The 24991-nt window shown below is 38.9% G+C and overlaps 1 pseudogene; it reads left to right on the top strand.

Annotated features, from left to right (window-relative positions):
- The first annotated feature begins 1329 nt into the window (after positions 1 to 1329).
- LOC131686965 (uncharacterized) lies at positions 1330 to 24355 on the top strand (annotated as a pseudogene).
- Positions 24356 to 24991: the final 636 nt, after the last annotated feature.

Raw genomic sequence — 24991 nt, 5'->3', positions numbered from 1 at the left:
CCTTGATGGTTATGGTCCAAGGCTAGGCCTCGCTAGGCCGAATCGTGTGCTGCCGGGTGAGGATGTTCGCGTCACCCAAGGTACGGAAAATTATATAAAAAACCAAAAGGTCTTGTGAGGGTGTTCAGGGAGAGAATTAGCTCTAGCCTTGCTTTATTTCCTACTTCCCAACCGTAGTTTAATTTGAGTTAAAGGCTATTACCTGCAATAACGGTTCAAATCACACATCACTGATCGTTTTTACTTCCTTTCATAACTCACTTCACTTCTAATGTGTTGTGCACACGAACGCCAGATTACTTCTAAACATTGGCGGGCGCGTCAAACTGTCCAGAAGTCTTACGTAGCGAAACATTTTGGCGGTATCTTGCTAACTCTGTGGGTGTGTCGCACTACCACTTTTCGCCTGCAGTATAACAGATTTCCTCCCCATACGTTTTCTGTTATACTGATTGGGGTTCCATTGATTTACCTACCACTTGTACCCACTGTGATGTTTTTAGTGTGTTTACAATTTATGTGATTATTCCAATCCTACTAATCCTAATTTTAACAAATAAATAACATTTAGGCACTAACTTAAAATAAACAGACGACTTTGTAACAAACGGTTACATGGATTAGATAAATATGATTTATATCGAAAAGGAGATTTGTCGGTATTATTTTGCCATCGGCTAAATATTCAAATCGACCTCCATTGAGCCAGAGGGGCTGTCTGTTGTCGGAGATACCTTTCCATTAGTCAACACTATCATGCGGGCTTCAGTACCCACGCAAAGAAGGTTTTATCGGAGGAAACTACGAAAATTTGAAATAATATAGTAATTGGTACTTGCTGTGGTACATTTATAGTATCAGTAACCAACAAACACATTTTCGCTTAGCCGTCGATCACACAGCCCGTTAACAAAGGGTATTTCCAAATAGCCACCAGGTATTATCCGGAAATTTTCACTTTCACTTACACTTACAGTTCATACATGGTGTACTGAACTTTCGTCACCACTAGTAGAAATCACTCCGAATCTTACCACCCACTCAGGAAAAAAGTGTTTCGCCGGCCCTGCCCGGGACAATTCGAATCGCCAATGTCTGAAGATTCTGTTTCCACGCGTTACTTTGAATCGGCCAAGCAGAATTAAAAAAAACCTCTACCTTTGACAGCTAACAGTATTGCCAAACCTTAGTAAATACACGCAACATTGGTGCCAACTACTGCAGAAATTACTAGAGAATATTATGATAAAGCATAATTCCCTTGATAACGGTTTTTAAAATTTTAAATTTCGGCCTGCTTTTTCGGTCAAATACCTACTATTCTGTGAAATGGTTAAACTTCTATTTCTTGCAGCTTCCATTAAGCTACCGAAGCCTATCCCGTCAAAGTTTCTTCCGAACCGCTCGCAAGAAATCTACATTCACAACAATAAATTAACTCGTTCAGTGTCATCGATAAAATCTCCGGAACTGCAGCGGTACCGTTTCATTCCAGCAGCCAACCAATCACAGCACTGTCCGCCGCCAGCAGTCATTTGTACAACTGAAATTGAAGTGATGTGTAACAACTACTTTGATTGTATTAATAGCATGCAATCAAGATGTGCGGTTTCTAACTGCAAGCCCACTGCTTTGCTGCTGGTGCTGCTTAGTCTCCGAGTGTATCAGCGAGCCCAGGTAATCGATTGCCTGTCCTGGCCAGAACAGAACGCGATAGAGACGTCCGAGAAGTATTCGTGAGTGCGTTTGTTTCCACCCTCCTTGATCGTACGGTGCTCGGTGGCGCAGCATATGAGGAGTCTACGCTGAGAGATTGTAGGGATGCGATTAGAACCTAGTCACGATTCCTTGATTTGTGGTTTGTCCCCCCCCCCCACTCTTCTAGGTACCATTACTACCTAACGAAGACAGAAGCGTGTGGACTAATTGGCCAGGGCAACCAAACAGTAGGCCCAGCTGGGCAACCGGTGCATGGATTGGGATCTGACTGCCGAGCCCGTTGGAGATCGTGAATTCAAATTAGCAGTCGACGGATGGGGATGTAATAAACATATAACATTATCTTATTTCATGTGTGAACTAACAGCTTTCGGTAGCATAATTGTGAAAAGTAAAAATGAAGCCAGCATTTGTTTGCAACATATCGATTTTATATCAGCGTGGGTAGCAACGAACTCGTTCGGGAGCATATGCTAATTCAACTTGTTCAGAACGAATGAAGCGCGCACAGATTGTGAGCAGCCACTCGTGAATTCGATAATTGACCCGGACAGATTTCATTTCAATTAATTAACGAACTCTCACCTCCCGCATCCCTCACGAGACATGTGGTTCGATTTCACTGTTCGGGTGCAAAGCATGTTCCAATTAATTAGAGTCGATATTTTTACGTTTTAATTAATGAGTTTTCATTTATCATTTTCAGATCAAATGCGGTTTAGGTTTCAATGGGTTGCGAACAACTACGCTGCCCTTGCAGTGAGTGATTGGGAAACTTTTGGGGGATCTGATTCTGGATCATGTTTCATAAAATAAGTTTGAAATTTATCGCACCGAACAGTGTTGCGACGGATTTCGCAACCAGAGTTTTTCATACGATAAATTTCTACGGCTTCATTTCAACGCGATATTATTGAATCTATAACTCTTCCGTTGAATTCAACTGCGGCAATATTTACTAAGGTTTCCTCGTTTATCGTTAACGCACTTTGATGAATTCAACGTTACATTATATTTAAATTTTGCGTTGCTGCTTCTGGCTTACAACATGCCATAAAGACTTACAAATATAAATAAAACCGTATTTCACAACAGAAGATCCAGTAGCTCATGTTATTAAACGGAATGAACCCATGTCATGTCATCCTCGGAATTTTCACAAAATATTTTTTGATTTTTTAAATATATTTGATTGCTTTTGGTACATATTTTTTCAATTGTCAAATTTAATGCATTATTAGCCTCACGTTGGAAGTCCAATTTACGATCAAATTCACTGTGTTGTACTATTGCTATATTCTTTAGGCTAAAAAAATATTAAAGTACATCAAATCACGCGAAAACGTTCATTTTCAATAATTCACAAAGTAAAAGTTTATCAGTCCACCTTGAACCTTCGATCGATCTGGTCACAAATCTGCGTAGCTCCTGGTTTTCTTAGAGTTTTTCAAAGTTTTTCAACAGCAACAGTCTTTCTCAGAACTAAAACATTTTTCAAGAATAATTCAGCCCAAAAGAAACCCAGAAAGGCCGTGTGCCAAATATTAAAAATACACGAAAAAGGGTAACTTCTCCACTCGAAAATCCAATTGATTGTAGCACCTCATTCGATGCTTTATCCGAATATGAAGTTGAAAAAAATTGTAAATTTCCTCGCATTGTGCGTAATGCCAATGCACAATGGTCCAGAATGTAAATTTAGCAAGAATTTTAACTAAAAACTTAGACTTACAATATATTTAGGAAAATTGTTTCAAGGCGCTTCTTTTCGTTTAAACAAAAGCAAGGGTGGTTCTAATTTTAACAACATTTAAAATTGAACTTTTTAACGGTTGTCTTCGATGAAGTTGTAGAACAACACATTTTAGAAAAATATATAATTTTATACTTTCCATTACGGTTTTATTTTCAAAACTTTTGTAGTTTTTGTTTTACACCAAAGCTCAGTGTTTTAAAACGTTCTTTTCGTGTTCAAAATGAATACAGTTTAAGCCGTTAACTTTAAGTTTATAGTTTGTTCAGAGAAATTCTTGCTGTAAAGATTGCGCATCCTCAGAAATATATTGTTCAGTGATTAATTTACCTATAAGTGATATTTATTTATTTTCTGAACTAATGAAGATAGAATGTTTTTGTCTTCAACAAAGCTGTAAAAAATGTTACTAAAAAGAAATCGCTGAAGACGCTATATAGCTAACTTTAATAGTTTTCGAGTTATGGAACATGCTATATGGAAGACCCCTTAAAATTAGCTTTTTCGTGATCATTGTTTTAGTCATCCTCCTACGTTCTTGGGATCTTCCACAAAGTTGTTTGAGGTGTCGAATCACGTATTTTTGCGGAACAAAGTAAAATCCCATCTGTCGTATTTAAAAATATTTTTCAAATTTAGCGATATTTTCAGGATAAAGGGCGAACACGAAATTATTGCGACACATTCAACAGGGCATAACTTTTTTACCACTGGGTAAAAATCAACCAATTTTTGCACACTTTCTCATTGATGTGTATTGTTTACATGCTGTCAAACTCGAAGTCGTGTTTTTCGATTCAACGAAAATGGTGAACCAACGCGAGTCGAGAGAACAAATTCTTTCCAAACACCTGGAATTTCCTGACCTGTCGCACCGGCAGTTGGGAAAAATGTTGAACATTCACCATTCAACCGTCTCCAGAGTGTTGAAGCGGTTCCAGGAGCGGTTGACGTTGGACCACGGTAAAGGAGCTGGAAGAAAACCGGAACCGGAGAACAAAAAGACGGAGGGAAAGGTGAAGCGGATGATTAAAGCAAATCCCAACGTCTCAAGCCGTGATTTGGTTCAAAAGATCGGCATGTCGCAGAGCTACGTCCAGAATGCAAAGAAGAGAGGTGGACTACATACATACAAAGTACAGAACTTCCCAAACCGCGATGAGCAGCAACAATCGACGGCTAAAACTCGGGCACGGAAGCTCTACGAGAAGATGCTGACAAAATATGGCTGCTGTGTGATGGACGACGAAACGTATATAAAAGCCGATTTTAGGCAAATTCCGGGGTTGGAGTTTTTCACCGGCAAGAGTAAGTTCTATGTGGACGACAAATTTAAGAAGAAGAAAATGTCGAAGTTCGCCTCCAAATATCTCATTTGGCAGGCCATCTGCTCTTACGGACTGAGGAGTGCGCATTTCGCGACAAAGGGCACAGTAAATGGCGAGATCTACAAATCTGAGTGCCTCGAGAAGCGCCTTTTGCCGTTCTTGCAGTAGCACAACGAAGCTACGCTATTTTGGCCAGATTTGGCATCATGTCACTATTCTAAAAGTGTCCTGGAGTGGTATGAGGCCAATTCTGTCCATTTTGTTCCAAAGGACATGAATCCGCCAAACTGTCCGGAGCTGCGCCCGGTGGAGCAGTACTGGGCAATGATGAAGCGGGAACTTCGGAAGAGCAAGAAGACAGTCAAAGACGAGAAGGACATGTTAAGAAAATGGAAAAAACTGAGAAACTGGTACCGGATGACACTGTAAAGACTTTGATGGAGGGCATCAAGCCAAAATGCGGTCAATTTTACACTCAAGGCTCCATCGATTAACTTTTCTTTTGATTTTTGAAGTAAATATATGTATAAAACTACCCTAAAATTTTTGTTTGATTTTAAACATTATAAGAAAATTGACATGACATTTTCGGTGTCGCAATAATTTCGTGTTCGCCCTTTAACTTCCAACTCGACACACCACCCGTTCTCTACCATACACATAGACTGACAATTTCTGCATGGCGGTCGGAAAGCTGGCTGTGGGTCGAAACTTAGGGCTCACTCCCTGCGAAAACAATCTGGGCGACAAACTTCAGATCGTCTAATTTATCGAGCCCTTCGGCTCCCTTATTCCATTCAGCACAGCAACTCAATTGTCAAACCATGAAGCACCATTGACTCGTTGAGCTTCCGACTTGTTCGCGAACTACTCGGTCTAGTCCCGACCGTAGACCTAGCCTGCTCGGCGGGGAAATTCCCCGGTGAGAGAAGTTCTCCTGAAAGCGAACCAACCAGCCAAGCGTCGAGGTCAGTTCGTCAATTCCGGTAGAGCGACTGGTGGTGTCTCGTCGCTTCTAGTCCTCAGCGGTGAATCTAGCTTATGCCGAAAAAGAGGTCCCCGGAGAAGGAAGTTCTTCTCCGATCCTTCTTTGGATTTGGCGCCACAACTTCTTGATTCCTTCGGCTCCCTGTCCGGTGCCATTTAGCGCCCCAGCTCCTTTAGGCCCTTTGGTTCCTCTCTCGTTCCATTTCGCTCAACTTTCCCGATGAGCCATTCAGCTCCCGCCTTTACTTTAATCTTGTACACGAACTGCTCGGCCTAGTCACCGACGGTGGATCTAGCTTACTCCAACGAAGAATTCCTCCTCGAGAGAGGTTCTCCCGAAGCCGAGCGTTTTATTTCCTTCGATACCGATGCTCGTTTCTGTGAGCCATTTAGCTCCCGGCTTCGTCCCGATCTACTTGATTTAGTCCGCTGCGGTGGACCTAGCCTGCACAAATGGGCCAACCAGTAGGTACTGAGGTCCATCCAGCGATTCCGGGTGGAGCGGCGCCCCGACGAACGATTGCTAGCTATTCGACGCGGTCTACTCGGTCTAATCCCCGACGGTCGATCTAGCCTAGTCTCGAGCTACCTGGTACCCTACCTAGGTCGGTCCGGCGATTCCGGTGGAGCCTGACGTCCGGTTCACTGGCTTCCCGGGTCTACGACGCGTACTGCTGGTCCCTTCGCCACTTCCTATGTGTAACGTGAACAAAATCCAATTCACATCATAATAAATAATTCCAGTTCAAATCATAATTAATCATAATTGAATCACGCCACATTTGGCAAAAACACATTTGGCACGCATTACAATGCGCTTGCGTTTTGATTTTATTGTTTACTTTCGGAATGGAAACCGAATGTCCCAAATTTAAATTTACCACATGTTTTATAAATACAGTTTCAGTATAGCTCAGCTTTTCTTGTTTTCTTTTGCTTCGTGCAACAATAGCACCACAATATATATATATATATATATATATATATATATATATATATATATATATATATATATATATATATATATATATATATATATATATATATATATATATATATATATATATATATATATATATATATATATATATATATATATATATATATATATATATATATATATATATATATAGAAAAATTTCGATTTTACCCGCTAGGTGACACTAGTGAGCACGCATTTTTCCTTTCAATTTCTACATATCAACATAAAGGCAGTTTAGAAGGGTGGCGTCTTCAACAAAGTTTCTCGAATGGTCGACGATTACCCAACAGTAACAGATTAGTTTAGAATACGCTCACTATGCGGCGCTAGTGAGCGTAGAAGCTTTCAGCATGTAGTAGATAATGATATATCTCAAAAGTCTAATAACTTAGAAAGATGGTGTTTTCTTCAAAGTTCTTGTGGATGTCAAAGGCTACTCGATTATAGATAGATTAAAGTTGAATGGACCTGCCAGTTGGCGCTAGTGAGCATTATCTTTCATATCCTGTACCTCGAGATAATGATCATTTGGAAGGGTGGTGTCTTTGGCAATATTTATAGACAGGTCGGGCTCAGTCCTAAGGCGAACAAATTAGTTCTAAACTTGCCCACTAGGCGTCGCTAATGAGAATGCAACTTTCTCAACATTATAGATATATTTCCTAGGTGACACTAGTGAGCACGAATTTTTCCTTTCAATTTCTGCATCTTAACATAAAGGTAGTTTAGAAGGATGGTGTCTTCAACAAAGTTTCTCGAGTGGTCGACGATTACCCAACGGTAACAGATTAGTTTAGAATACCCTCACTATGCTGCGCTAGTGAGCGTTCATGCTTTCAGCATGTGGTAGATTGTGATATATCTCAAATGTCTAATGATTGCGCTTTCGGCAAAATTCCTGAAGGGCTCAAGGACTACTCGATCATGGATAGATTAAATTAGAATGAACTCGCAAGGTTACGATAGTGAGCAAGTATATATTATATTCTGTATCTCGAGATCATGATAATTTGCAACGGTGATGTCTTTGGTAATATTCATCGGTATGTCGAGTTCTGCGGTGAACAGATTAGTTTAGAACTCATCCATTAGGTGGCGCGAAAGAGGATAAAACTTTCAGAATATTGTAGATCATTTTTTAAATTCTGGTAATTACTAGGTTACGCGAGTAAGCATGTGTTCTGGGTGACACTAGTAAGCACGCATTTTTTTCAATTTCATCATTTCAATATTAAGGCAGTTTAGAAAAGTGGTGTCTTCAACAAAATTGTTTGATAGGTCAAGCACTACCCAATGGTGACCGATGAGTTTGGTATACTCTCACTATGCAGTGTTAGTGGGCGTGGAAGCTTTCAGCATACGGTAGATTATGAATTATCTCAGAAGTGTAGAAGTGAATAGATTATTTACTCTTCTGATTCTTGTAAATTTTATTTAAATTTCTGAAGTAGCCTCAAACGGATTCATCAACCCATTCTCTGACGGATTATGAGAGTATTCAAAACCAATCTGCCATCATCAGACAGCTCTAGAACTACCAATAAATTACACTGAAGAAAGCCTTCTTCTAAACTGTCATGATTTTGAGGTGCTAAAATTCGTAAAAAAAAAATTTTCTCTCTAATGCCACCTAGTAACTGAAATCCACGTTAATCTGATAACACCATTTTCATGAATGATCAAACTTTTAACTTAAGCTACTACGTAGTAGAAGTTGTATTCTCCCTAGCAATGAGTGAGTTCTGAACTAATCTGATCACAGTAAGATAAAACTCAACCTGTCGATGAATTTTGCCAAAGATTTCACTCATACAAATTATCCTGATCTCGAGAAATAAAATTTGAAAAAAGCTCACTAGCGCCGCCTGGCGGGTCCATTCCAATTAAGTCTGTCTATAATCCAGCAGCCCTTGATTTCCTCAAGAACTTTGCCGAAAACACCATCTTTCTAAGTTACACTCTTGAGATGTATCATAATTTGGCAGATCCTAAAAGTTTCTGCGCTCACTAGCCCCGCATAATCTATCCATAATCTAGTAGCCTTTGATCTCCGCGGGAACTTTGCCGAAAACACCATTTTTCCAAGTTATTAGACTTTTGAGATATATCATAATCTAGCATATGTTGAAAGTTTCTACGCTCACTAGCGCCGTATAGTGAGAGTATTCCAAACTAATCTGTTACCGTTGGATAGTCTTCGAGCAACTTTGCTGAAGACTGTACTACTCTATCTAATCACGATGTTGAGATGTAGAATTATTTAAACATGTGTGGAATATTTGCATTAGCACTAGCGCCGCCTGGTGGGGTAATTGCGAGTTATACTTTCTACTATCCAGAAGCTCTGGACTTCTTTTATAAATTGCTTCAAGACACCACCTTTCAAAAGAAAAAAAAAGTTTGTTGCTGACTAGTTTATTAAATATTCAAGTAATAATTTTGGAAGAAACTGTTTTCACTGTTAATTATCAAAATCTTTAATTTTGCTATTTTACCCTTAAACTCCACTAAAACCTCTACCTCACCTAACAATTGTAGCTCAGATCCATTAACTACTATAAGTTTGGTGGTAGATTTACTTAATGATTTAGAAAAAAGAGAGAAATATCGTTTTCTGTTCATTACCGAGACAGAAGCTCCACAATCGACCTCCATTTGTACTTTTTTACCATCAATTTTCACATACACGAAACAAGGACTGTTAATTTTATTCAAAGAGGACACATGCATGCAGGACAATTCACCTGAATCGGAATCGCCGTCCGAATCTCTGGTTCTCAAGCGCGCGAGAAGGTCAGAAATATTGTCCTTGCTGCTACCGGGAACGTCCACCAGATTTACGGGATGCCTTTGTTGATATTTCTTCTTGTAGCATTTCCTCGCAACGTGACCTCGATTCCCACAGAAGCCACAAATACGCAAATCCAACCTTGGCTGATCGTAACCCCTTTTTCTCTCTTCCGCTGGTTGTACATCTTAATACTTCCTAGCATTGTTGAACCGAACTCTTTTGTTACGGGTAAAATCAAAATTTTTATAGCCCAACCGATCCTTCACCGGCGTCCGATCTCTTGCATCCTCGAATCGACGATGCAAATTCCTTATTCTTTGTAAAATTTGACCTCTGCCCATTGCTAGGAGTTTTCATTGAAAAAATATCTTCCTTATCCGAAAATGGTTTTTAATTGGTTGTAGCCATCTCCCAAGTTTCAACAATTTTCTCTGCTAAGGCAAGAGTCAGTTTATCTTCGCTCAGTAATTTTTTTCTAAGCTCATTATCCCCTACACCAGCCACAATCCTGTCCAAAATGGCCAGGTCTTTGTGTTCACCGAAACCATAAAATTCTGCTTGCAGTCTGAGCGATAATGTATAATCTTTTAAAGATTCGTTCGGCTCAGGCACGTAGCCAGAGGGGGGGCTAGGGGGCTAAAGCCCCTCCCGAAATTTTTCAAAAATAAATTTTAAAAACCGGTTGTTGCTCATTTGGCATGAACAAATTATTGAGAAAAAGTTGAAGAAGGCTATTTCGAAACAACCAAAGGCAATGGTCATGAAATTCAGTGAGCTGTAGTAATCTGCCGAGATCAGTGAGTAACAGCAGCAACAAGTGGTGCTCCAGCCAAATACGATGATTATAAAATTATTGATGATTCGCATAGGACCGAACATTCATAATGTGGAACATTTCCTGAAGGTGTAAATGGAGGTTAGACTTCCGGAAGCCGCCTTTATCGAGTTCTACCATGTCAGGTATTTACCGCTCAACAAATTAGCCCAGACGAAACCATTCATTTCGAACAACTTAAAACACATGGTTGTGTGTGATAATGCTATAATTATGATCCTCCCATATACGGACGATGAGAAAATCAATGTTCTGCTACAAGATCGGATACCGCTTACTCGCAGATTAATGTCACTTTTGGGGGAAATGGAATCCATTCGGAAGGGCAATTATTGAGGGCGAGAAGCAAGGAAGAAATCAGATATTCGCGAACATAAAGGCAGCAATACCATGATGACACGCAAATGTTCAATAGCAAGATAGAAGTGAACATTCTCCCCTCCCAAAACCTAGTTGGTGAGGAAAAAATATTTCCTCGCCTCGTAAACAGGTTTCCACGTGCAATGGCTAAGCGCTTGCGCGATATCTGCCGGACAACCATTTAAACTAGTTATATTATTTCTATTGTTTACATAAGGAAATATATAAAAGACCCACGACCCCGCTTGTTATTTTTAAATGATAAGTTTTTCAATTGCACAAATTTTGAATTTCTGTGTTAGGTCAATGCACACTGTGCACTCTGTACTTTGTACTGTGCCACACAAAAAATATTTCAATTTTTCTGAGAACTATTCATCCGAGAAGGCAGTTTTTGTTTCGCGTCATTTTAACGCAATAGAGGTGACCGGAGCTGGGTGGCCGAAGGGGCAGGTTGACCGAGTGCCTTTTATGAAAAGGCTATTATGCGCAGTAGCGACATCTATAGTGATTTTGGTGGGGTATTAGGTCACCAATGTACCGACGTAATTTCAGGTGTTTTGGTGCTGTCGTTTGTACAGGAGCACGTTTATTCTTTTTTCGGCGGCACTGGTGAGTAAATTTCTGTTTCTGAAAAATAATATGCGTAACGTGAATCAATTTACATCCGATTTCCAATAACTTGGTACTGCTGGAAAGGGTATTCAAAACCCAACAAAATAGTATAACGGTTACCAGTGTACCCTTATATTTGTTTTTGTAAATCGTGATTGTTATCGAAAATATACATTGGGGTAGGTTGGCCGAGTTCTGTGCGGGGCTAGTTGGCCGAGTTGTAAATTTAGTGTAGAGTAATGTGCACTTTGATATTTGTGAAATGCCATCCTTTTTCAAAACAAAATTTGATGTTATGCTAATATTGATGGTTATAAAGAAAAATATACACGAGAAATAAGTAATAAAAATAATTTAAAATTATTACCAAATAGAAATAAGAGATTAGAATCATTAAAAGTCGGAAATTGTTTATAAAGAAGTTGATTCTGATATTTTATGCATTAAATGCCTAGCAGGTTTCAAAGTCTCCGGCACCTGTGTCTGTGCCGCTTCAATCCTGAAATTTTTCCTCCTGAGGAGTTTCTGGCAGGATTTGTCACAGATCGACCCAACCTCGAACAAAACTCGTCCATTAGCATAGAATCTGCTACAGATGTAAGCCTCTCTGAAGACGTCAGACCTCTTCCCAAGGCGAGTGCACTATCTGATTCGAAGAAGTGGCAAGGTCGTAAACGCCGATCGACTCAAATTTTAACCGATTCCCCAATAAAAGCTGTATTGGAGGAGCAGAAAAATGAAATCAAACGTAATCGTACGCTGGCGGAGGAAAAAAATCAGCGAAAGCTGGTAAAAAGTTCACTAAAGCTGCCAAAACTAAGTTCAAAAAGGTTAAAAAGACTAAAAAGTAAACAGTGGATTTTATTTATACGAAAAAACGATGTTTTTTTGAATTAAAAGTTTTCCACTGATACATTTGACGTGTTTATCTTATTTTACCAAACTCGGCCAACCTACCCCAGCCATGGGCTTGATTGGCCGATTTTTCTTTCCGCATTTGTTTGCTAATAACTTTTTCCCTGATTTTTTTCATGAATGTAAAAAATTACATATGTGCCCATTTTTATTGACGCTTCATTTCACTATTACGAGGAATTCGTTCCGTACTAATAAACTGTTATCCGTAAATCCGTGATATCTGCAACAAACGTGTAAAAGAAACTTCTTTTAAAACTGAACGGGTCAAAAAGTGGTAAAACAATAGGCAATCACGAAGAGCGACTAAAATGTTGGGACTGATTGAATCTATAAGCCAATAAATTGGGATAAGTGTTTCGATTTGATGTCTTCAGTATGTGACAGTCTTTCGTTCTGTTTTTGCTCGTCATGGAATAAAATGAGAGAAATAATCTTAAATAAGAGAGAAAAGAGAGGAAAAAAATCAACCAATCGAAATCGATTCAAGATCACTCTTCGATCTTTTTTATTCACTCAACACGAGTGCTTTCGGAATTGCGCTCTGACCTTCTCATTTCGTCTTCGTTATCCGTACAACTTTGATGCGTTAGGTGCAACAATTTTAATTGAAACTTTTTCCCAAATAGTGGTAAAACAAGCCTGTAATCAGACAAACATTACAGTTTTCTTCAAGAAGTCATACATCTCCTCCAATCTTGACGATGATTGTAAAAAAATCAAGAGCTAATTATTTTTATTCAGAAACACACCAATTATTGAGCAGATTAGTGTCCACACATTTATTTAACGAATTGACAAAATTTTTTGCAATAGTTTGACAGGAAACGGATAATTTGCTGTAATTTAAAAACAGATAACTCTAAAACAAAGCAAATTCGGTAAGTGCGATGTGTTCTCTTCCATGTGTCGGAAGCAAGGATGCTGAAATTATTAAACTCACCTATGTTTATAGTTTCTAGTTATTGTGGTCGTGTCATCAATGTTATATTTACGATATTTTACGTAAATTAGAAGCATTTACTAATCAGTGCTAAGCAATTTTCTTTCGATTAGTGAACAAGTTCTGAACAGTTTCGCTCAGCTAGATTAAATTCTGGGTAGTTCCTATTAGTAGATTAAATCATGAATTCCGAAATAAAACCTTCAATTGTTTAAATATAATATTTACTTAATCTAGGTAGTCTTGTCAAGTTCCAACGGTTTTGCAAGATTGCTGAAAGTCAATAGAGATAAGGTTCTTATTCTTGCATTGTAGTGAAATCAGTAGTTTTTTGCACTCACTTTACATTTTGACTTTTACTATAGTTTCAGGGATCTAGGAAAATCAGTCTACATTATTTTTAATTTGTAAGTCCAGTTATATAAAAAGTACCTAAAAAGAATCAACTTAAATAGATAAATAGATAGTTATTCTCAGTTGCCTGATAATATTGCCGAAGATAGTCTTTAACTCAATCCCCACGAGAGTCAAATGAAACAACATGTGTTTTTCTCAGGATTGTTATGATTACGACATGTTCAGTATCATTTAAATTGAAAATTTCATAAAGCATTTTATCAGAAGCAAACTTCGGATAAAGTCACAGAACTAGTAATAGTAACAAGATGCCTGATCATGAAAATAGGAGTTGAACCTATTTTCCGCATCTACAAATCCCCTGCCTTATCAGAAGATTTGAAGCAAATTTCGACATTCACTTTGTTCGGACATTCTTTGTAACGGTAAACTTGGATTTCACACTGATATATTCCTATCCATGGAGACAACCTTGAGGTTGGTTTCGTTCTCCTGATTAGCAAATGCGTGGAAAGTTTCGGGCTTTTGGATTATTTTCTACTCATTCCAATTTAGCGTCTTCTACATCTTGTAAACGGTGTAGTCTAGAATGCGTAGTATTTTCAAGCAGCCCTAAATACTTTGAACTCTTGAATATTCATTTTTGTAACTAGAGAAATTTCTAACTTGGAATTGTTTTCGCTAAGAACTTTTCATAATTACGTTCAGTTTCCAGTAAATATCTCAAGTCATCAGAATTAATACATTTATGCAATAATTTTTAAGCCCCTCCCGAAACAAAATCCTAGCTACGGGCCTGTTCGGCTGCTGGTTACGGGTATTGAATCTTAGACGTTGAATCATATCTGATTCAGTTCTATCTAATCTAGCACTTAGCTTGGAAATTAATTACTCATATGGAATATCGTCAAAATTTCCAGTAGGATACAATTATTTTGAGCTGAGAAAAAATTACTGGCCCTCCCATCGTAATAAAATGAGCCTTTTTATCGCCAGCTTTATCAATTTTATTTACGACAAAGAAATATTTAAGCCGTGCTGCCCAATTAGCAAAGGACGTACCAGTGCGATACGGTTCAATGGTAGCGAAAACGTTCGCCATTTTATCTTGTCAATAAAAAATCCTAATGTGGAATTAAAATTACAAATTTTCACACTAATGAAAAAATAAATTAATAGCAAAACAAACAACTCACCGCAGAAATCCTACAATTACCGTATTCACCGACAGTTTATCGGTTTCCGGGTCCACCTCTTGTCCGCACGTTGAACGGCCAGCGAGTTCGCCGGGAATAAATCCTAGTTGCGTAAAAAAAACCTGTTTTAATCCACCTAGAGGTGCAATTGTGCCTTTCTCATTTCTCCAAACTATGATTTAATAGCTGGTTCGTACAATATAACATTATGGAAATGTCTTTCAGTCTTATTACACTTGGTAAGTATATATATATATATATATATATATATATATATATATATATATATATATATATATATATATATATATATATATATATATATATATATATATATATATATATATATATATATATATATATATATATATATATATATATATATATATATATATATATATATATATATATATATATATATATATATATATATATATATATATATATATATATATATATATATATATATATATATATATATATATAAGAGCACCTTTTTGCATTCATCGCGGTATCGGTTTGAATCGGAGTTTTCTATGTGATCGCACTCCACTACCCGTAACTCCGGAGCCGGAAGTCGGATGGAGATGGAATTTAATATCAGTTTCCGGGGACGCAACACCTTTTATTTGAGACTAAGTTGATCAAATCGGTCTAGCCATTTTCGAGAAACCAATATAACCGTTATTCTGAATTTGGATGCTTCCGGATCCGTCGATGGTGGCCAGTGTGGCCAAAGAGACTTTGAATGACTGTTGGTGACCTAGATCTACAAATTCAACAGTTGTGTTTACATTTTGGAAAAAAATTTCACCTTTTTACATTCATCGCCGAATTCGTTAGAATCGGGATTTGCTGCGTGATCGTACGTATCACCCTGTAATTCAGGAACCAGAACTCGGATCCACACAAAATTCAACAGCAGCTGATGGACCTTTCATTTAAAATCAAGTTAGTCAATCAGGAATCAGAATATATTGGCTCAAATGGCACGTTGGACATTTTGTTAACAAATCCGCACATACACACACACATACGTACATACATACATACATACATACATACATACATACATACATACATAGATACATACATACATACATACATACATACATACATACATACATACATACATACACACATACACACACACATACACACATGAGACATTGGGGTTTTTGTACATTTTTCCTCACTCAGGGTTTTCCTGAAAAAATTTTTACCGCTCTCTAAAAAAACATACACACATATACTTTGCGATCTCGGCGAACTGAGTCGAATGTTACATGAGACTCGGCCCTCCGGGCCTCGGTTAGAAAGTCGGTTTTTGGAGCAATTACATAACCTTTCTATATGAGAAAGGCAAAAGAATAATATTTAATTAGCTTAATCAGCATGAGTTCAATGTTATCTTCATGTGATTATATTTTGAAATGTGGGTGGAATGGGTTTGAAAGTGGAGGGTGAGGGTGGTCCAAGGGGAGGGGAATGATGAAGGAGGGAGGTGTAAGGGCAAGGCGGAGGGGGGGAGGGGCGCCGACGCAATACTCATCTGCATATTTTGCCTTCCATTTGAGACTTGGTTTGAGAAAATCGGTTCAGTCATCACCGAAGAACCGATGTGACTTTAATTGTGGAATATGCCCGGAATTCCGGACTTCCGGAATCGTCGATAGTGGAAAATATATTCAAAGAATGTTTGATTGGCAATCAGTGATCTAGATCTGCGATTAGAAGTAATTTGGTGACCATTTTAGCCTCTCATGTATTACGATTGTACCGATTTATATGAGTAATTCCAGTGTATCCTTACTAACACCTCTGTAACTCCGGAAGCAAGAGTCAGAACCGAATTAAAATCAGCAGCAGTCAATGGTATTACTGTATCTTTCATTTGAAATCAAGTTTGTAAAAATCGGTAGAGAATTCTTTGGGGAATGGGTGTGATATTAGCTTAGGAACTTGGCGGGTTCCCCGGGGGCGTCATGAACCGTCATAGGTGGCCAATGTGGTCAAAGCTGCTTTGATTGATCATTAGTGATCCAGACCCGCAAACTAGAGTAATGTTACATCAATTTTAATATGTTTTACATCATTTGAACATCATGGTGGTACCAGTTTATATGGGAATTTGCTGTGTGACCGCACTCTTCAACCCGTAACTCCGGAACCGGAAGTCGGATTATCTAAAAATCCAATAGCAGCTGATGGGAGCGTTATACCTTTCAGATGAAACTAAGTTTGCGAAAATCGGTTCAGCCATCTCTGAGAAAATTGTGTGAGTTTAAATGACACACACATACACACACACACATACACACACATACACACACATACACACACACAGACAATTGCCGATCTCGACGAACTGAATCGAATGGTGTATGACACTCGGCCCACCGGGCCTCGGTTAAAAAGTCGATTTTTACAGTGATTGCATAGCCTTTCTTTATATGAGAAAGGCAAAACACAAAAGAACATTAGAATATTTCAAACACAGTTTTTTTCAGTGTCTGTTATAATATAAATTATTAAAACAAATAAAAAAAAAAGCTTTTATTGAATCTTTTTAAATGAAAAATATCAGCATAAAAAACTGGCCACACTGCTCTCAGAAGCCGTCCTTCTAACAATAGGAAAAAAATGACGCGACTGAAATAAAAAACAAAATGGCTTTTCCGCACAATTATTACCGAAAGCGTCGGTTTTCACACAAAGGAATACTAATTTCACTTTTCTTTCCGTTCTTTTCGATAATTACTTACAATTATAAAAAGTCCGCCCTGCTTCCAAGCCTTCCGACTCGTATACTTCCAACGGGAACTGAAACGCCGCTACCGATTGGCCTCGTCACCACTTATCGCGTCCGAGATTGGTGAAGTTTCCAGGTGGCCTCTTGATCTGGCCAGGAAGGATTAATTCCGGAACCACTCTGCAACTATCCGAAACTCAAACACTAAATATGATGGAGGGGAACATTCTTTAATATCACTTATTAAAAAATACCGAAGTGTATGGGTTGAATGTTGTAACAGACTGAGAGGCACTTCTCCCAGCTGCCAAAAGTTTTATTTACTTTTACTGTTGACTACACACTAAATGTGTGTAGCTCATATTTATAATAATACTGTTGTACTAAAAGTTGTACACAACAATGGGAAGTTTTAGGGTAAAACGATTTCGCACTTCCAGGCGATTATTCTACTCATTTGCAATCGATTCGCTGAACTTTTATACGTAAAACATACTACTTTTGATCAGCCGCGTTCAGACGGCCTCCGAAATGTAGAATGAGGTATAACACGAAATATGGGATGAATTGGGGTAAAACGGGTTCACGTTTCGTGCGGTCATTGCAACTGTCTTCAATCGTTTCTCGGACTTCTTCATATAAGAATCAGTACAATTTATCAGTCGCGATTAGCCTCTTTCTGAAATGTGGAACCAGATTTAACTTAAATGTGAACATTTGAGTTATGAAAAGAATTGGTGTAAAACATGTTTAATGCGTACATTCAATTATATTCAATCGACTTGCTGACTTTTTTTACATAAAAATACTGCCTGCATTCAGCCTTTCTTTGATATATAGAACCAGGATTAACTTCAAACATGACATTATGCACTTCGATTGCCAAGAGGGAAAAGTTGGATTAAACCAATTTGCGCATTAAGGGCACAAAAGCTAATTTAAATTAAGTTTGATTTTTTGTGTTTCGAATTCATATCGTCAGTAACTAGCACCATCTGGGTTTCTAGTTAGACTATGTATCTAAACTAGTTGATGATGATGGTCCCACCTCATACCCCTACAAAGGTGTGTACTCAAATTAGCACTAGTTAGACATAACAAAAAAAATCCAAACAGTTCACACGACATATGTGAACATTTAAGCAACCGACTTATCCCATAGTGCTAGTTACTGACGAGATGAATTCGAAACACAAAAAATCAACCTAATTCAAACTTGAGTTATGCGAAGGATTGGGGTAAAACGAGCACATACTTCTAGTGCGGTCAGTCTAATGTTCATTTGATTTCCCAAACTTTTTAGAATAAGAATTACTACTTCGGTTCAGCCGCATTTAGTCTCTTCTCGAAATGTAAAACCGGGTTTGACTTCAAACTTGAATCTTGGGGAGAATAGGAGTAAAACGGGTTCACACATTTCATGCCAACCTTCTGACTGTTTGTAGTTGATTCTCTAGACTTTTTAACACAAGCGATACAATTATTGATTAACCGCATTCAGCCCCTTTCCGAAATATATTGCCATGTTTGCTTTTTGTTTATAGTTTTAAGAAGAATCGGGGTAAAACGGGTTCACACATCATCGTCATTCTATCTATCTACAATCGACTCCTTGAACTGTTTTGCATAAGAAACAGTACATTTAATCAGCCGCATTACGCCTGCTTCCGAGTTAAACTACAAACCCAACATTTGGGGGGAAATTGGGTAAAACGAATTAAATATTTTATACAAACAATTCTGCTACGTTCTACAGAATCTTTGGACTTTTTTACGTTAGAAACACAAAATTTAACGGTAGCCCGCATTCAACGTTCGTCCAAGTTGTGTAGCCAGTAAGGGACCATCCATAAATGACGTAGCATTATATGGGGGAGGGAGGAGTTTTGTATTTTGTGATGATTTGTGACGACAGGGTGTAGGGGGTCATGTCATGCTACGTAGCTTTTTTAAAGGGGAATAACTAACATGGTTTTTATTTTTTTTTGCGGGGACAAGGCGGGGGGAAGTTACCGTCAAGCTACGTCATTACCAGGATGAGTATTTAGAGGTTTGTGATGAAATACTACGATGGGGGGAGGGGAGTGTTAAAAATCTCTCAAAAAATGCTACGTCATTTAAGGATGGTCCCTAATAAAAATAGATACACACAAAAAGATATATTAAGGCAAAACGAACACGATAGCGTACTTTACAGTCAGTTTAAATACGTGCAATCGTTTCCCCTGTATTTTTATATGAAGGGTGTACGCATTTTCTCATAAAAGTCAAATACTCGGGATGAATTTCCCGAGATAGGTTCCATTTTCGATGCAATAAGCGATATATGATATACGATTTCATGCGAAAATTGAAGATGGCCATTTTCGTTGAAATCTTTCCTAATAAACATCCCTAGTTCTCCATACAAACTTCGGTTTTAAACTGTGAAACCTCGTTCCAATTTTTTTTTCAAAAAAATGCTTCACCACGGGTTATTAGGGGCTTTAAACTTCGGCTAATTTTTGGTTTTGTGTTGAAGCGCAATAATTCTTATAAAGTTTCGCAGTGTCCAACACATAATTAATTATTGTAATCCTTTATCCATGACGTAAAACTGCGACTGTTCCTGTAAACATAGCAAATTCAGGAACACATGGTTTTCATGCACCAAAAACTTTTACACTCTTTATCTACCTTCAGTTCGTTTCCCACAGAGCGTTTCGTTACTAAAGAATCAAGAGTTTATGATTATCTCTCATAAATAAAATTGTAATTTCACACACCGCTAGGTGTCCAATCTGGCGTCGTAACAATTGCGGCAGTCAATTAGATTAAGTCGATTAAGCCACACTTTGCGACCAGCTTGTTGGCTGGCCGGCAGAATAAAGTTTTTAAAAAAAACCGCGCACAGTGGCACTTTTTACCGCCTTCGAAATTGCCCATACCCCGTAGAATGAGGACATAAAAAAGCGCAGATTTTTCGACCCAAATCAGCTCCCATTTCGCGGGTGAATTGGTTTCTTTCCACATTCACGGTTCTCTCTGAATTTTGTCAGCTTAGTCATACCGCGCGAAGGCATCATGCAAATCGGACCTGAGTGGTTCTTTTTTTTTGCTGTCACCCACTGGAGTCAAAGCATCAACGAGCGAATGGTGCGCGAAAACGATAACGTTCTATAATCCGACTGCAACCGGGGGTCATGGGTCCGGCCAACCGACGACTACGACGGCGGCGGTGGCCTTCGGATTTACAATGGCAATGGCATGCGGCTAGTGAAGGACGTTTTACTTTTGTCCTGGCTCCGATTAGCTTGGCTAGGCAAAGGGACGGGGCATACACTGTCCTATTCGATGTAATTGGTTCGGCGAGGGATTGACCCCGTTCCCCGATGGAGAATCAAAGCGGTGATGTTGAATTGAGTTTTCTCCTATCGGGGCAAACTGTCGATGGCTTTGAAATGGAGTCATTTTTAATCTTTCGTTATTTCTGAGATTTGTGAACTGGGATTTGTTATAGCTACTCAGAGAATTTTTTATACTCATAATCAATGATTCATACATGATCGAGCCACATGCAGTATAGATTTTCAGTCTTAGTAGAATCGAAGAACTATCCTTGGAATTGTCCTATATGCTAAGAATCTGACAAGAGGTCTATTAAGGCAGAAGGCGAACGTTTTGCAAACGGACTGTCGGTACAATGTTTTGCTTTTTCATAGTCTTTAATTGAATCCAAACAATCGTGTTCTTTTTTTGCTATTATCCACATGAACCTGGGTGTTATTTTAAACGGCCACTCCAATTTATATAATCAAACTCTGAATGTTTAATATACTTTTATCATCACTTAATCAAACCTTTTCAAACTGATCTCTATTGAAACCATAATATTAGCAGTTAAGATTTGCTCCATGCCGAACTAAAAACAGTTATTAATCCAAACACAATACCCTACTCTGGCCTGCTGGCCCACACGTAAAACAACTCCGAAGATAATCTCGCTCAATTCCGAAAGAAGGCGGGGAAAAATGAATTAAGGTTCCCCCACACTGACGCGATTATGTCGCAGCGACTGCGAAAATTTCGCTTAGCGATTTCGTCGCGCTTCCTGCGACAGTGCGATTCGCATGTGTGCCCACACCGGCGCGAATTTCGCATTACAAGCGACACAAAGTGACATTTGCAAACTATAGTAGCTAGATGGGACAACCTCAATTTTAATCTCATGGTAAACGACGTATGTTGTCCTAAAATTTCAAAAAATATTTTTCGATTGTTTTATCAGCCATTCAGTGAGAATAGTTCTCGACAAACATATGATTACGGCCTAAAAGCCAACTGTCAAAATCCACTTTGAATGGAAATTCCGGACAAACCGTTACACGCCAATCACAGATGTTGATAATAAACGAAAGAGAAAAGTTTTCTCTTTCATAAACTGTTGTGAACTGTGTTCGACTAGTAACGGTTTGTCTGGAATTTCCATTCAAAGTGGATTTTGACAGTTGGCTTTTAGGCCGTAATCATATGTTTGTCGAGAGTTTATCTGTCCGCGTGCCTTTATATTTAAAACATCGTCTTTGGGTCGTTTGTTCGACACAGTAATAGCGTTTTTGCTTGAACCTGAAACTGAGTCGGGTTCTAACCCCAACCGCTGTCAGTTCATACATTTTGACCAACCAAAACACATAACATAACACAAACAAACACATAACACATAAAAACCACATAAGAAAACAAACAAGAAGAGAGGATAGTAAATCAGTTGACTATAATATTGCATTATTCAATAAGCTGTTTTGAACTATAGTGTACCAAGAAGCGCAGCGCTAGTTCAGCAACAGAGAAATATACCTCAGAAGAATCAACTTTCACCGCTGAACAGGTTCGTGTTCTTGTCCGCGAATGTGACATCGGAGGTCGTAAACTACTGTTTGATTCCAGTGCGGTCGAGAAAATTTCCGGCGAATACAATGCAGCAACAACGTCCACTTGCAGTACCGCAATACAAAGCCACAGAGCGATCCAACAGCGTGGGAAATTTTATCATCGCAAAATTTTATATCAGCACAACAGCTAAACCAAAAGTGATACCACGTCGATGACTGAAATGATTTTTGGTTCTGCACCGATAGTATTCCAGGACAGCAGTTTGAAGGTACATTAATTGAAAACTCGAAAAGCCATTAAGTATGCTTACGTGTTTCCTATGCCGGCACAGCATGCAACCAACAGTAGCAGCAACAGCAGTAAAAAAGTATCCACTTTCACCTACTTGGGCGCTGAACTGCCAAGTATCGGTCAGAGTGGACTATACAACGGCCGACATACGTCGGAAAGTGATCTTAGCTCCATAGATACAACGTCGCTACGGTCGTTTACTGTTACTTCGTCCACTTCGACGTACAACCACAGACAAAGGCCACCACTGCCAATCGAGTTTGCGCATTTGGAGCATCTGGCAGATCTGAGACTTTCAACCAACAGTGACCTTGACTCAGGGTATGGTGGAACGGATCCTTGGGCGTTTTCATCAAGTCAACCACGCCATCGCACTGAAACAGTCTAGCATCAATTTCTAATGATTTCGAGTGTTTTCGAAGACTTAGTTTAGATACCAGTATTGATATTCCGCAGCTTCTGAATTGCACAAGTTTAGACGACTCAGACGAAGTCAGAATGGCAGCTTTCATCGAGGTGTATTGAAAAATCTTTCCATCTCATTCGAAAACCGACTCACTCTAGCCGATCACGTGGGGCATGATGACGAGCTCAATACGACCGGTTCGGTGAACATTAGCAATCAAGTGACAGCGAGCGATGGTTGCGCCGGTGGTAAAAATCGACGGTATAGTGAAACCATAGTACTTACTAGACAAAAAGCGTTTAGCGGGGAAGCTCTTTCCACTGCAACCAAATATCACGGGAGACCTTTTCACAAAAAGGCACGTCTAGGAATTGTGCTGTGCGTTCAACTAAACGATGACATGCCGCAGGGAATTGAAGCATTTAGCTCGGAACACATGAGTATATTTGAACCAATGCTGTGTCGTTTAAGAATAACTGCCGAAAACGCAAGCTACAGGTAGCCGCATTTACTCCAGGTAGGCTTGATAGAAACCCTTCACTTACCTGTTCAACCTTATGCTATTGCTGGCCGACATTAAGGATACAAATTTTTTCATCAGCACACTACTAACGGCGATATAAAAGTACCACCTGGGCTGGGTGAGTACCATTGCTCCTGTGAGTGGTTCCGCTGACGAAGCAGATACATATTGTGCTACAATATAGCGATAGAAGGAGAAGCGGTGCAAACTAACCACCAATCACCCGTACATCGTACTGTGGGTCCAATTGAGCGATTTGTACGGAACCGTCGGACAGCCGGTGAAACTGTCGAGAACAATGATCTGCGGAGGCCCCCTTGGAGCAATACAATGGATAAAATTCTAAATGAGCTATCTTACTTCGTAAGATGTAGCAAGATCAAGCGGGCTGTCCTCGTAGAGGCTTTCGACGAGTATAAAGCTGAGCAGGCATTCGCTGCGCAAAGGATTATAAATAATTATTTGCTCCTTATGTTAATTGTTAACTTTAATCAAAACTGCTTTTCCTTGACCTGATGTACAGTGTAAACTAACAGATTTTCGTTCGCAATAAAACTACAAAATTACGAAAAATACAGATTATAGCAACAGTGTCATAAGGTTTGGAGGAAATAACTGTGAAGAAAATAGAGGATTACACAAATCCCCCAGATTCTTGCGATCCGGATCTGCGATGGTTCGTTCGGCAACCACGACCAAAGACTAAACTTCGATGGCTGGTAATGAATAAGTCCTGCTGAGAGCGAACTGGTCGGAGTTACGCAGACCGGACTAAGTGACAATATATTGATTTAGAGAAAAACAAGTTTAAAGTTTGAATTGCAGCATACTTTATATTGTAATTGGAAATTAATTTTTGCCATCATTCTTGTTTATTGCTGCAAATCTGGCAAAAGTTGAATGTAGCAGAAAAAATTCTTTATCCAGTGCTATCATTATCACAATTTTTTGATATTTTGCGACTTAGTCCAGTCTGACTTAACACCGACCAAGTGTCCAAGCTAATGGAGAAAACGGTTATGAATGATATTCCAAACGTTCTGCTTTTTCGTGATTCACGGTTCGTACAGTAGGAGCTTAGACTAAGACTAAGAGCACGGACACCTAGATGGAACTCTATGCAAACTAAAAGCGATTCCTGGAGATGATCTACCACATAAAGAAAGAAGTTGCAGGTTCACAGATTAGAATAATTTTGACGCAACCTGATGAGACAGGACAAGAAGCTATAGAACTGGACGTTAATGACTTGGAATGATGTGGAATATGTTCGACTGTCACGATCGATCACAGGTACCAACATAGAAGAGGGCGAACGCAGTCAAAGAATACTTGGGGTCTTGGGCGGATTAAATAAGAATTTACA

This window comes from Topomyia yanbarensis, chromosome 3 (assembly GCF_030247195.1).
Source record: "Topomyia yanbarensis strain Yona2022 chromosome 3, ASM3024719v1, whole genome shotgun sequence".
Classification (NCBI taxonomy): Eukaryota; Metazoa; Arthropoda; class Insecta; order Diptera; family Culicidae; genus Topomyia; species Topomyia yanbarensis.
This window is presented reverse-complemented; position numbering and strand designations above follow the sequence as displayed.